The sequence below is a fragment of the Phragmites australis genome, chromosome 6 (assembly GCF_958298935.1).
Source record: "Phragmites australis chromosome 6, lpPhrAust1.1, whole genome shotgun sequence".
Taxonomy (NCBI): domain Eukaryota; kingdom Viridiplantae; phylum Streptophyta; class Magnoliopsida; order Poales; family Poaceae; genus Phragmites; species Phragmites australis.
In genome coordinates, this window is record NC_084926.1 from 10,092,099 (window position 1) to 10,108,935 (window position 16,837).

Sequence of the window (16,837 nt, forward strand, 5' to 3'; positions counted from 1 at the left end):
AGAACACTTTCCCGTGGTCCAAAAATTATGGGACAATTTTTTTGTGAAACTACAATTCACGTGCAACCCATTTTAATTTGTTTGACCCATAATGCCTGAGCCAATTTCAATCTAAAATTCTCCAAAGATGCAAGATTTTCTAACTTGTGGTTTTTTTATACCTGCAAAACCATTCCCAAAAATTTGAAAAAAAAATCACTAATATTCCTCACTTATCATGGACTAATATCAAACATTGTTTTCATTCCTATGTTTCATAACAATATTGTGAGTTGCTTCACAAAGCACTACTTAACATTAATTTTCACAATATAGGTTTAATTGAAATTACATATTAATAATTGCTCAAAACAATTAAACATGATGCTAATGATGCTTAATGACATGCTTAAGCCATTTGGGCTGTCACACGCTGGGGGCTGGAGATGAAGTCAATGATGAGGCTAGGGGAGATAGTCTGCTACCTCCTCGGCGGAAAGACACGACAAGACTTGACGGAGGCTGGTCCGTCCAAAGCCCCACGGCAGAGGGTGGAGATGAAATTTCGACAGCGAGACTGAGGGAGGTAGTCCGCAGCCCCCTCAGCAGTACACGCGACAAGGCTTGATGGAGACAGTGCCGTCTGGAGCCCCACGGTGGAGGCAAGAGATAACGACGATGGCGAAGCTAGGGGAGGTAGTCCGCTACCTCCTCAGCAAATAGACATGGTGAGGCTCGACAAAGGCATTGTCGTCTAGAGCCAAGTGTTGATGGTCGGAGATGAAGTCAACAGTGAGGCTAAGGGAGGTAGTTGCTACCCCCTCAGTGGGTAGACGCGGCAAGGCTCAATGAAGGCAAGAATGTCCGGAGCCCCACGACGGAGGCTAGAGATGAAGTTGACGATGAGGCTGAGGGAGGTAGTCCACTATCTCCTCAGTGGGTAGACGCGGTGAGGCTCAACGTAGGTAGTGCCATCAAGAGCCAAGCGGTGATGGTCGGAGATAAAGTAGACAGTGAGGCTGAGGGAGGTAGTTCACTACCACCTCAGCGGGTAGACATAGCGAGGCTCTATGGGTGGGGACATCTGGAGCCACACAACGGAGGCTAGATATGAAGTCGACGGCGAGGCTATGGAGTTAGTCCACTATATCCTCAGTGGTAAGACACGGTGAGGCTTGATAGAGGTAGTGCCATCTGGAGCCCCGCGGTGGAGGCCAGAGATGAAGTCAATGATGAGACTAAGTGTGGTAGTCTGCTACCGCCTCAGCAGGTAGACGCGACAAGGCTCAACGGAGGCAATGTCGTCCAGAGCTCCACGGTGGAGGCTAGAGATGAAGTCGACGGTGAGGATGAGAGAGGAAGTCTGTTATCTCCTCACTGGGTAGACGCGCCGAGGCTTGACGGAGGTAGTGCCATCTAGAGCCACGCGGTGATGGCCATAGATGAAGTCGACTATGGGGCTGAGGGAGGTAGTATGCTACCCCCTTAGCTGGTAGATGGCGAGGCTTGACGAAGGTAGGGACATCCGAAGCCCCGCAGCAGAGGCTGAGATGAAGTCGATGGTGAGGCTATGGGAGGTAGTCCGCTATCTCCTCAGCGGGTAGACATTGCGAGGCTCGACAAAGACAATGCTGTCTGGAGCCACAAGGTGATGACCGGAGATGAAATCGATGGTGAGACTAAGGGAGGTAGTCCTCTACCCCCTCAGCGGGTAGACGCGGTGAGGCTCGATGGAGGCAGGGACGTCTGGAGCCTCACAACGGAGGCTGAAGATGAAGTCGATGATGAGGCTAGGGGAGGTAGTACGCTATCTCCTCTCTGGCTAGACGCGGAGAGGCTCGATAGAGGCAGTGTCGTCCAGAGCCACGCGATGATGGCCAGATATTAAGTCGACGGTGAGGCTGAGAGAGGTAGATCGCTACCCCCTCAACGGGTAGACACAACGAGGCTCAACGGAGGCAGAGACGTCCAAAGCCCCATGACGGAGGTCGAAGATGAAGTCGACAGCGAAGCTGGGGGAGGTAGTCTGCTATCTCCTCAGTGGGTAGACATGGCGAGGCTCGATAGAGGCAGGGCCATACAGAGCCATGTAATGATGGTTGGAGATGAAGTCAATGGTGAGGCTAAGAGGGGTAGTTTGCTACCCCCTCACACTATGTAAGAAACTAGTAAAGTAGACACCACATTAGTGACAACTGCTCAATACACATCACTAATATCCTATTAGTGACAGGTCCAATAAGGATGTGTCACTAATGTGTCTTTTGATTGGGACCAGATATAGACCCATCACTAATGAGTTGTCATTAATAGCATGTCGTAAAATGACCCGTCACTGATGATAATAATGGTGGGTCAAGTTGTGACCTGTCACTAATGACTAGGTCATCAGTGACAGGTCATCCTAGGCCAGTCATTAGTGACGGGTCAAGTTGTGACCCATCACTAATGATAAGGTCATCAGTGATGGGTCGTCCTAGGCCAATCATTAGTGACGGGTCAAGTTGTGACCCGTCACTAATGACTAGGTCATCAGTGACGGGTCGTCCTAAACCAGTCATTAGTGACAGGTCACAACTTGATCCGTCACTAATGATCCACTCATCAGTGATGGGTCGTCCTAAGCCAGTCATTAGTGACAGGTCAATTTATAATCCATCACTAATAATCAACCCAGTAACTAATGCTGGTATTCGCAAATATTTTTATTTTATTTTTCTCACCTCAGCAGCACTAGAATATGATCTATTGTACATTTCTGGTCAAGTTTGATGTAAGGTGTGACAGCTATGGACACAAACGTGCGTTTTGAAAATGGTGCAGAAAATTTTGAGGGCGAGAAATCAATCTTCTAAGAAATTTTTTGCCTCAAAAAATTCTCTGAACCTGACAAAGTGGGGGAGAAACGGATGTAACTTTTTCTGTAGATGTCCGTAGAGTCAAAAAATGTCAAAATCGGAGTCCGTATGCAAAAGTTATACCCGTTTTACCGAATGTACTCCGTTGTCACCTATTAAATTATAATCCTCGATGAAATTTTGTAAAATTAGTCATTAGTGATGGGTCATGGTTATGACGCGTTACTATGACATTTGGCAAAGAAGGTTAAAAGGATAAAATATCCAATTTCTATCACAACTACGTGATAGCAGAGGTGGTAAGATGGTTACACGTGCGAGGAGGAGGTCGCGGGTTCGATTTCCATGGAATGCAAACTTGAAAACAATGTGGAAAAAAAAGCATGGCATGTGAGGCATATGGGATGGCCTGCGTTAGGTTCTCTCGGGTGAATTTTTTTTGACTATTTTGTATTAAAAAAATACGAAAAATATTCATCGATCATTAGTGACGGGTCAAGATTACAATCCATCACTAATGTTCAGTCAATAGTGATAGGTCACGGTTATGACCCGTCACTACTGAACATTAGTGACGGGTCACGGTTATAGCCAGTAACTAATGACCTCATTAGTGACAGGTCATCACCCGTCACTAATGACCTATCATTAGTGATGCGATAAGAGTAACGGGTAAATGACCCATCACTAATACTGGTTATCACCCGTCACTAATAACTTTTTTCATGTAGTGTCAGCGGGTAGAAACGGCAAGGCTTGACACAAGTAGGGACATCTGGAACCCCGTGGCAGAGGGCAGAGATGAAGTTGACGGTGAGGTTGGTGGAGGTAGTCCGCTATCACCTCTGCAGGTAGACGTGGCGAGGCTCGACTGAGGCAGTGCCCTCCGGAGCCCCATGGCAGTGGCCTAAGATGATGTCGACGGAGGGAGTGCCATCCGGAGCCACATAGTGATGGTCGGAGGTGAAGTTGAAAGTGAGGTTGAAGGAGGTAGTATGTTGCCCCCTCAGTGGGTAGACGCAGTGAGGCTCGATGGAGGCAGGAACGTGCTAAGCCCCACGGTGGAGGCCAGAGATGAAGTCGATGGCAAGGCTGGGGGATGTAGTTCGCTATCTCCTCAGCGGGTAGATGCGGCGAGGATCGACAGAGGTTGGGCTGTTCGGAGCCACGTGATGATGGCTGGAGATTAAGTCGACGGGGAGGTAAGGAAGGTAGTTCACTGCCCCCTCAGTGGGTAGATGCGGCGAGGCTCGATGGAGGCAGGGACGTTTGGAGCCTTGCTGTGGAGGCCATAAATGAAGTCAACGGTGAGACTAACTGAGGTAGTCTTCTATCTCCTCAGCGGGTAGATGCGACGACGCTTGACGGAGGTAGTGCCGTCCAGAGCCCCACGACGAAGGCATGAGATGAAGTCGATGGTGAGCCGAAGATGAAGTTGATGGTGAGGCTGGGGGAGGTAGTCCACTATCTCCTTAGTAGGTAGATGCAGCAAGGCTCGACGAAGGCAATGCCATCTGAAGCCCCACGGTGGAGGCTAGAGATGAAGGCGAAAGTGAGGCTGAGGCAGGTAGTCTGCTACCCCCTCCGCGGGTAGACGCGGTGAGGCTTGACGGAGGTAGGGATGTCTAGAGCCTCGTGGTGCAGGCTGGAGGTGAAGTCTACAACGAGGCTCGATGGAGGTAAGGATGTTCGAAGCCCTGCGATGGAGGCCGGATATGAAGTTGACTACTATGTTGGGGGTGGTAGTCCGCTATCTCCTCAATGGGTAGATGCGGTGAGGCTTCATGGAGGCAGGGCGGTCCAGAGCCACGCTATGATGCCCGGAGATGAAGTCAATGGTAAGGCTAAGGGAGGTAGTCCGCTACCCCCTCAGAGGGTAGACACGGCGAGGCTTGACACAGGCAGGGACGTCCGGAGCCCCATGGTGAAGGCTGGAGAAGAAGTCAACAGCGAGGCTGAGAAGGTAGTCCGCTATCTCCTCAGTGGGTAGACGCGACGAGGCTCGATGGAGGCTTGAGATAAAGTCAACGGTGAGTCTGAGGGAGGTAGTCCACTACCCCCACAGCGGGTAGACATGACGAGGCTCGATGGTGGTAGGGATGTCTGGAGCCTCGTGACGGAGGCCAAAGATGAAGTCGACAGCAAGGCTAGGGGAGGTAGTTCTTTATCTCCTCATCGGGTAGATGCAGTGAAGCTCAACAGAGGCAGGGCCATACAGAGCCACGCAATGATGGCTGAAGATGAAGTCAACGGTGAGGCCGAAGGAGGTAGTCTGCTACCCCCTCAGCCGGTAGAAGTGGTGAGGCTCGACAGAGGCAGGGAAGTCTAGAGCCCCTTGACAGAGGGTGGAGATGAAGTCGACGGTGAGGCTGACAGAGGTAGTCTGCTACCCCCTCAGCAGGTAGATGTGATGAGGCTCAACGAAGGCCAAGACGTCCGAAGCCCTGCGGCGAAGGCTGGAGATAAAGTCAACGGTGAGGCTAGGGGAGGTAGTCTGCTATCTCCTCAGTGGGTAAATGGGGCGAGGCTCGATAGAGGTAGTGCTATCTGGAGCCACGCGATGATGGTCGGAGATGAAGTCGATGGTGAGGTTGAGGGAGGTAGTCTGCTACCCCCTCAGCATGTAGACGCGGTGATGTTTGACGGAGGCAAGGACGTCTGGAGTCCAATGGTGGAGGCCATAGATGAAGTCGATGGTAAGGGCCAGGGGAGGTAGTCCGCTATCTCCTTACCAGGTAGAAGCGACAAGGGTCAACGGAGGCAGTGCTATCAAGAGCCATGAGGTGATGGCCGTAGAAGAAGTTGATGGTGAGGTTGAGGGAGGTAGTGCACCACCCCCTCAATGGGTATACGTCGTGAGACTTGATGGAGGCAGGGACATCCGGAGCCCCATGGCGGAGGCTAGAGATGAAGTCGATGGCAAGGCTAGGGGTGGTAGTCTGATATCTCCTCACCGAGTAGAAGCGGCAAGGCTCGATAGAGGCAGTGCCGCTTGGAGCCACGTGGTGATGGCCGTATATGAAGTCGATGGTGAGGTTGACGGAGGTACTGCGCCACCCTCAGCGGGTAGACGCGGTGAGGCTCGACAAAGGCAGGGACACTCGGAGCCCCACTGTGGAGGTCGAAGGTGAAGTCAACGGTGAGGCTGTGGGAGGTAGTCTGCTACCCCCTCAGTGGGTAGACGTGGCGAGGCTTGACAGAGGCAGGGACGTCCGAAGCCCCATGATAGAGGCTGAAGATGAAGTCAACACCGAGGCTAGGGGAGGTACTCCGCTATGTCCTTAGCAGATAGACGCTGTGAGGATCGGTGGAGGCAGGGCTTTCCAGAGCCACGCTATGATGGCCGGAGATGAAGTCAATGGTGAGACTGAGGGAGGTAGTCTGCTACCCCCTCATCGAGTAGACGCAGCGAGGCTCGACGGAGGAAGGGACATCTGGAGACCCGCGATGGAGGCCAGAGATGAAGTCAACGGTGAGGCTAAGGAGGTAGTCCGTTATCTCCTCATCAGGTAGACGCAACGAGGCTCGACAGAGGTAGTACATTCTAGAGCCCTGTGGCAGAGGCTTGAGATGAAGCTGGCGGTGAGGCTGATGGAGGTAGTCCGCTACCCCCTCAGCGAGTAGATGCAACGAGGCTCGATAGAGGTAGTTATCTGGAGCCTCGCAGTGTTGGTTGGAGATGAAGTCGATGGTGACATCGAGGGAGGTAGTCCACTACCCCCTCAGCGGGTTGTCGTGGCAAGGCTCGACGGTGGTAGGGATGTTCGGAGCCCCACACAGGAGTCCGGAGTTGAAGTCGACAGCGAGGCTGCAGGAGGTAGTCTGTTATCTCCTCAACAGGTAGATGCGGTGATGCTCGATAGAGGCAGGCTCATACGGAGCCACGCAATGATGGCTAGAGATGAAGTCCATGGTGAGGTTGAGGGAGGTAATCTGCTACCACCTCGGTGGGTAGATGCGGTGATGCTTGACGGAGGAGCCCACCCCGCTTATATACCCGTCAGGGTGGAAGCGTGCCAAGAAAGGATGACGCTAGTTCCAAGACGCCATAAATGGAAAGCAACCATCATGGGCCGCTGCGTGAGGTGACGGGGAGGGTTGAAAATGCGCCCCCGTCCGGTCTTGTTCGTCATCATTCCGCTTTCTAGCGGGTGCAGCGGGGAGGGCCCGCTAGACAGCCACCGAGCAGCCCCGCGTGCCCGCCCGGTCAGAGCGAGCCTGACACAGCAGGGCGGCAGGCGTTGCGCCTCGATCCCTACGATGTTATCTCGAGGCACGCCGGATGACGCGTGATGGGACCCACGCATTAAATGTCCCCACGCCTCCCTGCCAGACCGTGGCAGGGACTGACTACAGGCGTGGGGGGAGTGGTTGGAAGTGACAGGCCACGTGCCCTCTTAAATGCAGCATCGGGCCTCTCAACAATTGACACCTCACCGCTGATCCCTTGTGGGGACCACCGGTGAAGGACTTCTCAGGCCCTCAGGGAACTGTGAGTGCTCGGGGACTACTGTTCACAACCCCGAGCACTCTCTCCCGGATATACCCTCTCTTGGTCCTCGGGAGCCACTGTTCACGGCCCCGAGCACTCTGTCCCGGAACTTGACTGCTCGGGTCCTCGGGGAACTTGGGTGCTCGGGGGCCACTGTTCACGGCCCCGAGCACTCTCTCCCGAAACTGACTTTTCTTGTCATCGGGGAACTCGGGTGCTCGGGGACCACTGTTCATGACCTCGAGCACCCTCTCCCGGAACTCGGCCTTCTCGGGTCATCGGGGAACTCGGGTACTCGGGGGAACACTGTTCATAGCCCCGAGCACCCTCTCCTGGAACTTGGTCTTCTCAGATCATCGGGGAACTCGGGTACTCGGGAACCACTGTTCATGGCCCCGTGCACCCTCTCCCGGAACTTGGTCTTCTCAGACCTTGGGGAGACAACCCTCGAGGGAGGGCGCCACGTGGCACTCTGCTACTCTGGCCTCGGGACACGGGGACCCCTGGTTCCCATGTCACCGACAGGAGCCCCACGACGGATGCTGGAGATGAAGTCGACGGTGAGGCTGAGGCAGGTAGTCCACTACCCCTCAGCAGGTAGATGCGACGAGGATCAAAAAAGGCAAGGACGTCCGAAGCCCCGTGGTGGAGGCCAGAGATGAAGTCGATGGCGAGGCTAGGGGAGGTAGTCTGATATCTCCTCAGTGGGTAGATGCGACAAGGATCGATGGAGGTAGTGTTGTCCATAGCCCCACGGAGTAGGCCGGAGATGAAGTCGACAGTGAGGCTAAGGGTGGTAGTCCGTTACCCCCTCAGGGGGTAGATGCGGCAAGGTTTGATGGAGGCAGTGCTATCCAGAGCCCCACGGTGAAGGCTGGAGATGAAGTCGACAATGAGGCTGATGGAGGTTGTCCGCTATCTCCTCAAAGGGTAGACATGGCGAGGCTCGATAGAGGCAGTGCCGTCTGGAGCCACGAGCTAATGGCCAAAGATGAAATCAACCATGAGGCTAAGGGAGGTAATCTGCTACCTCCTCAGTGGGTAGACATTGAGGCTAGGGGAGGTAGTCCGCTATCTCCTCAGTGGGTAGACACGGCGAGGCTCGACAGAGGAAGGGTCATACTGAGCCACACAATGATGACTTGAGATGAAGTCAATGGTGAAACTAAGGGAGGTAGTCTTCTACCTACTCAACGGGTAGGGGCGGTGAGGCTCGATGGATATAGGGACGTCCAAAGCCCCACGACACAGGGCAGAGATGAAGTCAACGGTGAGGCTGGTGGAGGTAGTCCTCTATGTCCTTAGTGGGTAGACGGGGCATGGCTTGACAGAGGTAGTGTCGTCCAGAGCCACGTGATGATGAACGGAGATGAAGTCGATGGTGAGGCTAAAGGAGTTAGTCCGCTACACCCTCAATGAGTAGACGCAGTGATGCTCGATGGAGGCAGGGATGTTCGGAGCCCCACGACGGAGGCCAGAGATGATATCGATGGGGGAGGTAGTCCACTATCAACTCACCAGGTAGACGCAACGAGGCTCGACGGAGGCAGTGCCGTCCGGAGCCACGCAATGATGGCCTGATTGATGGTGAGGCTGAGGGAGGTATCTACCCCTCAGCGGGTAGATGTGGCAAGGCTCGAAAGAGGCAGGGATGTTTGGAGCCCCACTGCGGAAGCCGGAGATAAGGTCAACAGCGAGGCTGGGGGAGGTATTCCGCTATCTCCTCACCGGGTAGACGTGGTGGGGCTCGACGAAGGCAAGAGATGAAGTCAATGGTGAGGTTGAGGGAGGTATTCCACTACCCCATCAATGGGTAGACGCAGCGAGGCTCAATGGAGGAAGGGACGTCCAGAGCCCCACGGTGGAGGCCGGAGATGAAGTCAACTGTGAGGCTGAGTATGTAGTTCGCTACCCGCTCAGCTGGTAGACACGGCGAGGATTGATGGAGGTAGGAACGTCTGGAGCCCTGCGGCGGAGGCCAAAGATGAAGTTGATGGCGAGGCTGGGGGAGGTAGTTCGCTATCTCCTCAGCGGGTAGACACGACAAGGCTCGATGGAGGCAATGTTGTCTCGAGCCCCGCGGCGGAGGCCAGAGATGAAGTCGATGGTGAGGTTGAGGCAGTTAGTCCACAACCACCTCAGTGGGTAGATGCGGCGAGGCTCAACGGAGGCATGGACTTCTGGAACCCTCCGATGGAGGACGGAGATGAAGTTGATGGCGAGGCTAGGGGAGGTAGTCCGCTACCTCCTCAATGGGTAGACACGGCAAGACTCGACGGAGGTAGTGCCGTTCGGAGCCCCGGGTGGAGGCCGAAGATGAAGTTGATGGTGAGGCATATGGTGATAGTATGTTGCCCAATCAGCTGGTAGATGTGGCAAGGCTCGACGGAGGCAGTGTTGTCCGGAGCCCCCCAGCGGAGGCCGAAGATGAAGACGACTGTGAGGCATAGGGTGGTAGTCTGTTGCCCCGTTAGTGGGTAGATGCGACAAGGCTCGATGGAGGTAGTGTCGTCCAGAGTCCCGTGGCAGAGGCTAGATATGTAGTTGACAGTGAGGCAGAGGGAGGTAGTCCGCTATCTTCTCAATGGGTAGACGTGGTGAGGCTTGATGGAGGCAATGTCATCCGGAGCCACGTGGTGATGGCCAGAGATGTTGTCAACCGTTAGGCTGAGGGAGGTAGTCTGCTACCCCCTCAGTGGGTAGACGGTGAGGCTCGACGGAGGTAGGGACGTCCGAAGCCTCGCAATGGTGGCCGGAGATGAAGTCAATGGTGAGTTTGAGGGAGGAAGTCTGCTACACCCTCAACAGGTAGATGCGACGAGGCTCGATGGCTTTTTCGTTGTCTTGCAAGCATGGTGAGCCAATAGAGGCAAACAAACGCACAACACCGAGATTTAATAAACACTCATGTATGTGGCTGGTCGGCCACATGGTCTTAGCCACTCATGGGTGCATGTGGGCTGTAAAAAATCAAAGGACTACACACGTCATAGGTCAGAAATGAATGCGAACACTGAGGGCACATATCATGTCATCAACTAGCTGTAGAACAGGCCCTGCAGCCACTCCATTCTGCCACAGCAGTCATAAGTGCCACCCATAGTCTACTGCCACCACATGGCATAGTGCTCAGCTACTGGGTTTCGTATGAATAAGCAACTACGCAGAGCTCCCAAATAAGAAAAAAGGATGCCATTGTACTATGCAATGAAAATTTTATTAGTGCACTCCCTAGCCCATGCAATGATCTACTGCCGCACCTTACTGACCTCGCGGAGCAGAGGCAGATGCTTTATGCACGGTTAGGGTAGCACTAAAGTAGCAAGTAGGTGCTAGTAAAAAATACATCAGTAGTACTAGCTTTCAACGTAGCCATGCTATACGATTGGTCTTTCGATACAGAGATAAATAATCTGACAAGGCATGACTAGCATAGAGCACAACATGCTAAGCAATAAATATGTCGACAGATCTACTACGCGCATGTGGCCACAAACACGACAGACTTTTTTGATGGTGCCCACCACTCATGGGTCCCCAATGGATCATCCATACCTATTAGAAAAATAACTAGCTGGTAGCCTATACGTGTTGTAGCCATGTTGTGTGTTACTACCAGCCTCAACAACTAGGTTGCCCGACTCATATCGTCATGTACGGGGCTCTCGGAAGGAAAAAAGGTGGAGCACCATGCCATAAAAGTGGCTTCTTTTCCATTCTTTGTTTTTCTTATCAAAGTGCCCATACCTGCTTGACGCGGATAGACTTGCAAGTCTCCTCTCATTTCAGCGAAAACGGAGGGTGAACGAAGCCCGCCTCGCACAATGAGGGCGGCTTTGATCTGGAGCTCAAAGGTGAGCCCCGACGCGCCAGCTACTGGTGGTTGGGAGGCGTCCACGCACATAGTGAAATAGCAATGGCCCTTAGTGTGTGCTCGGAGGCACGACATGGTGACAGCGTGCCCATACGCCCATAATGGCATGACGACGGACCCACCATGCCATAGCCTCAGCGCGATGGCTCTTCCGCGGAGGAGGCGAGCTCGCCTGATGGCGGGTTCGCCTCACATAGCACGATGTATACTGGCCAGCACAGCGATGATCCATCACGAGGGGTGACAGAGAGAGAGGCTCGCTACGCCCACCGTGGGGTCAGCGAGCGTCGTTCACCGCTTGTGCACCTACGCAGCATGCGTTGGTGAGCTCTGAGCCTGCGGGCGAGTGGCAATGCGACGGCCACCACCTCGCGCCACAACCACGGCGCCGAGGCATCGGGCTCGTGTGTGGTGCTTGGCGCGATGACGATCCTCCACGGGCGTTTGGGCCACAGTGGACGCACATTGGAGTGGCAGCCCGACGGTGGTTCCACCACGTCAATCGTGAAGGAAGGATGCTTCTCTCTACTCCTCATGCCCTCCTCTCATGGCTTCTTGTATCGAGATCCCCATAGACACGCTGTTAGGGCCCGAAAACATGCCTCAGACAGTGTACGGCGAGAGCCCCTCCTTACAAGGGAGGCTCAAGCTTGGAGAAAAATATAGCTGAGAGGAGGGAGAGAGAGAAGTGTTGTAATGGGTGGAGAACTTACAATTCTCCTCCTCTGTCTTGTGAGGGCCATATTTTATCGAGAGAATGGATAGATGAAGTCATCACTCTGCTCTTAAGATATTATATACAATTATGTGCATATGAGAGTATTATGAACATTTTACTTTTTGACATGTCACGTGGTAACATAATACTATGATCGCTCTAGTATTGTCATAATACACTGTCTAAATATCTTAAGCTGAAGTGTTTCCCCAACCGAATAATATGCTAACTTTGCGTGCTAACTTTGCATCTCATGATCGCAAATGTACTTATTTGGTGACTTAGTGTAATTTTTAAAATAATACGTAGCACTAATTAACACTTTGAACCACAAGAATTCGAAAATATCATGTTGCTAATTTATGTGAGTCCTCCCTGGATAATATACCATACGAGAGATTGCAAAAATCCTTGCAATGAGCAATTTTGCTTCCACATGTTAGCATCCCAAGTTGGTCCCATGTTAATTTCTGTAGCGTTGGCGCCATAGAAAATTCTTTTCTCCGCCCAAATGTCCCCATCGATGCGGATAAAGCTTTACCTCTTCCTCCGCTCTGGAGATACAGGTGTCGATTTTCAGAGGATTTCTTTCCTCGAAAGAAGTTTTCAAAGAAACGATCATTGGATTGTTCCTTACCTATTTATAGATTCAGGACAATCTCCTAAACCTTTTGGTAATAATGATGAAAAGCTTAGATGAGTTTGCCAAGGTTGCTTCCCTTTCCTTTTGTTCGGTGGTCCCAACGGGGGACGTTCGCCTGCAACTGTCTAGCCTCCAACATCGCATCTAAAGGAGCAGGGCACATGAGGTCATAACAGTCTTTCCATTATTTCGTATAGAGTATAGTCAAATTTTTGGCTGGGGCATGAAAAACCCCGAAAGGAAAATTATGAGATTTGAACTTTGTACTGCCCTTTGAAATTTCAACTTTTGCCAAAAAAATGTTTCAACATAGGTTCACCCAAGATTGCCATTTTAACCTAGACTGAATTTGACCTGGGTACTTAGTGCAGAACACCTTGAGAAGCACAGGTAGAAACTAATTTCGGGAATTTTTCATGTTAAAGTATTTCAGATTGGCATGATTACTCATTGACCATACTCTGTTTGTCAGAGAGAATTCATGGAGCTGTGGGTCTGTGGATAGACTGAGAATGCCAGACGCTTGGCCGAGCAGTTGTCTATGGGCTAGATTCGGAGGCAAGCAGCGTACGGCATTGTCCGTCGCTTGGGTGACGTGGCTCTTCTGTCAGCAGTCAGCACGCGCGGTGGACGGTCGCACATGTCAGGTATGGCACAGTTCATGTGTGCTCGTAGTGGTGCAGTGGTTATCCAGCTGCTATACAATATATTTTTTTAAAAATTATATTTCTAATTTTTTACATCTCATAATGCTTATAGCTATCACTTATTTTCTCTTCTTTAAAAATTAATTCTCTAAAATTTTCTTTCATATGAATAAAATTTTCCTCCACATCAAGTTTATCTTCACCTATAAACTCTCTTCTATCTATATACTATAATAATACCAGCTAGCTGCTACCTAACACAAGACTGAGTGTTTTGCACTGTGTACTTGGTGATGATGAACGTCCCTCGCCACGCACGCTTTTTTACAGTTCTGACTACTTTTTTCAGTGGTGTACCGTGTACAGTACAGACCACTAAGACAGGGAAGGGAGGCGAAAAGGAAATTGTAAATGTAAGTGGGCTACATCGGGCCACGATTTTTTTTTAACTTACATCAGGCCACGATTTCAAAACCCAGCAGGTCAGAAATCTGGGTACAAAGTTCTGATTCGGGCCAGCTGGGGAAGGTTTTTCCTTCCTCCTGCCGCTTTGGGTTTCCGGCCCAACTACCCAAACCTTAGTAGGAATTTTTGTTTATATATTTTTTCTTTAATATTTGTAAGAATACACGCTCGTTTAGAAAAATCATAGAAGTAGTCTACCGTCATCCAACCATTGAACCAGATTAAGTTCTCATCCGATAAACGGGTGATATTTTGTACGCCCCGCCTATCAGGTAATAAAAAATCTATGGATATATGGGGCTCATAAAGTCTCGTTCGTTCAGTAGACGAGACCTTGATCTCACTTGCTGAATAGGTGAGATCTTACGTTAGTAGGCACATCAAACCATATCGTCCATTGATCGGTGAATATTTTTCACACGCACTGTTTACCTAGCCATGTCTCGTGTGTGTTTTCATATTTTTCATTTAAATCTCGATTTTATCTAGAAGCACACGAGTGTTCTAAAAATTCTAAACATTCTTATGCGCAAACTAGAGCTCAATAGCAACATATTTTAATTGTTTTGATTAAAAAGCCTAAACCAATATTTAATTAAAATTCTCCAAAACAACCTACTTTTATAACTTATAGGAAATTTTAATGCCTTGAATAAATTCCTAAAAATCAGAGAAAATTCACTAATATTCTTAGCATATGATTTACTAATTTATAAAAATATTTTCAACCCTATATTATTTGATGAAAAAATGAGTTACTTTGTAATACTCCATTTATTTATATTTTTGTCATTTAATGTGATATTCTCTTTTTAATTCAATTTCATATTCTCTTTTTAATTCAATTTGAATTCATAATATCACTTGAAATGACAAAAATGTAAATAAATGGAGCATTACAAAGTAATTCACTTTTTCACCAAATAACCTAAGGTTGAAAATATTTTTATAAATTAGTATATCATATGATAAGAATATTAGTGAATTTTCCCTGAGTTTTGGAAATGTATTCAAGACATTAAAAATTTATATAAGTTATAAAGGTAGGTTGTTTTGGAGAATTTTAATTAAATATTAGCTTAAGTTTTTTTATCAAACCAATTAAAATAAGTTGTTAGTGAGCTCTAGTTTACTCATGAAATTATTTAGAATTTTAGAACACTCATGTACTCCAGATAAAATCGAGATTTAAATAAAAAAATATGAAAACACACAAACGTATAGACACTAGACATGGCTGGGTAAACAATACACATGAAAAGTATCATCCAATCAGTGGCGATATATTTTGGTGAACTTACTGACGTAAGATCCCGTCCGTTCAGCAGACAAGATCAAAATCCCGTTCACTAACCAGACGAGACCTTGTGGGCCTCGCATATCTAAAGGTTTTTTATTACTTGACAGGTAGTGCTCACAAAGTATCGTTCGTTTATCGGACGAGAACATGATCTCATCACATAAACAGACGACGATAGTCTACTTCTACTATTTTTCTAAACGGACGTGTATTCTTGCAAATATTAAAGAAAAAATATAAAAAAATCCCTTAACAGTAGATTTGACACAGCCACGACTTGACTGTTTGTTGGGCCCTCCCATCACATTACACGCCGAACCCCGCATCGGAACTCGTTTGCGCGTTTCGGCAGGCATCTGTGTGGTGCACCTCTCGGTTCTCGTCTTGGAATTTATTTGCGCGTTACAGGCGCTACGTGGCAATCGTCGCCCATTCACGGGGCTCCTGAACGCGGCGTCAGCGGCTAGCGCGGGCGCGGGCGGGTGTGCACCCAAGTGCGGAGCGTGCAGCGCCGCGCTGTCGCGGAGGAAGGAAACCGTGAAAAGGAAGGCGTCCGGCAGCAAGGGGGTTTGGCCGGGGTAAGGCAGTGCACAGCGTTGTTTTTTATTGCTATTTCGAAAGTTCATTTGGCGTTCGGTACAGATCGCATTTAGGCCAAAACCACTTCAGAGTGTATCCTCTTGTTTCGACTATATAGTTAACAATGAATGATATTATTTTTACAAGGTAAGATTAAATTCTTTTATACATATTATTTTCAGATGAATATATTGGATTTGCTTCTGATCTCGTTGTAAAAAGGAGGTGATGACAAGATGAAATGGGTCTGTCGTGTCAGAAAACGGTTTCAAGTATGTGTGAATGTCTATGAATAGACTTGGTGCTTAAAGTTATCATTCCTATTTTGTTATTGATGTTTAATTGTTTTTTTTCATTTGTTGATATTATCCTTGTAGCTCACGGCTGAGACTATATAATAATGAACGGAATGGTTAGCAAGATTAATGAAACTTACTCGATCTAAAAAACGCAGTGGCGCAGCCAGTGCCTGCGCGACCCGCGCTACAACGGGACGGCATCTCGATGAGTCTTGCGCGGCACGCGCTACAGCGGGAGAGGCGCGCGTCCTAGTGGTGCGCACGACCAGGCGGGATGTAAACCGCGCAGTGGTGCTGCATCGACGACACGCCTGCATGACTCGTTTGTACGTACTGGATGTAGCTTGGCACGACTGTATGGGTATTATGATACCTGAATCGGTGCCGGTAGCTCCCTGATCGACCTACAACTTGTGAACTTCACTCACGCAGACGCACCGCGCAGTGGCAGTGATAGAAGAGACGCGTACGTGCACCGGACGACAACGGGGAGCGGCCGGGCGGAAGGGTTGGGTATGCGCAGCCGTGCTTGGTTGCGGGGTGGCGGGTGTCGCCGCGCCGCCGACACGGCGGGACAGGCGCGCTGTCGCTCGTGCGACAGCCAGAGCCAGGCACCCTTTCCCCGGCACTTTCTCCAACGCCCGCGCCATTTTGCCTCGCCAAGCAAACTTGGCCCCTCTCATGCATCGCAATCCTCCTCCCCAACCCTCCCCAACCCGCACGCGCGCACAGCGATCAGAGCTGCACCCGCTGCTAGCTTTCTAGCATCTAGCCGCATTTGTTTGTTTCAGAGTTCAGTTCAGGCGCTTCTCTCTAGCATGCACGCTCTCAAATTTCGCATGCAAAAATCTGACATTATTTAAGTCTGAACTTAACTGTCCAAGGTGACTTGGACAAATTGACTTTGCCCACTGATCAGTATGTCCTATTATTCTAAAAAAAATCACTGATCAATACTCTCTGAAAATTTGAAACGATAAGAG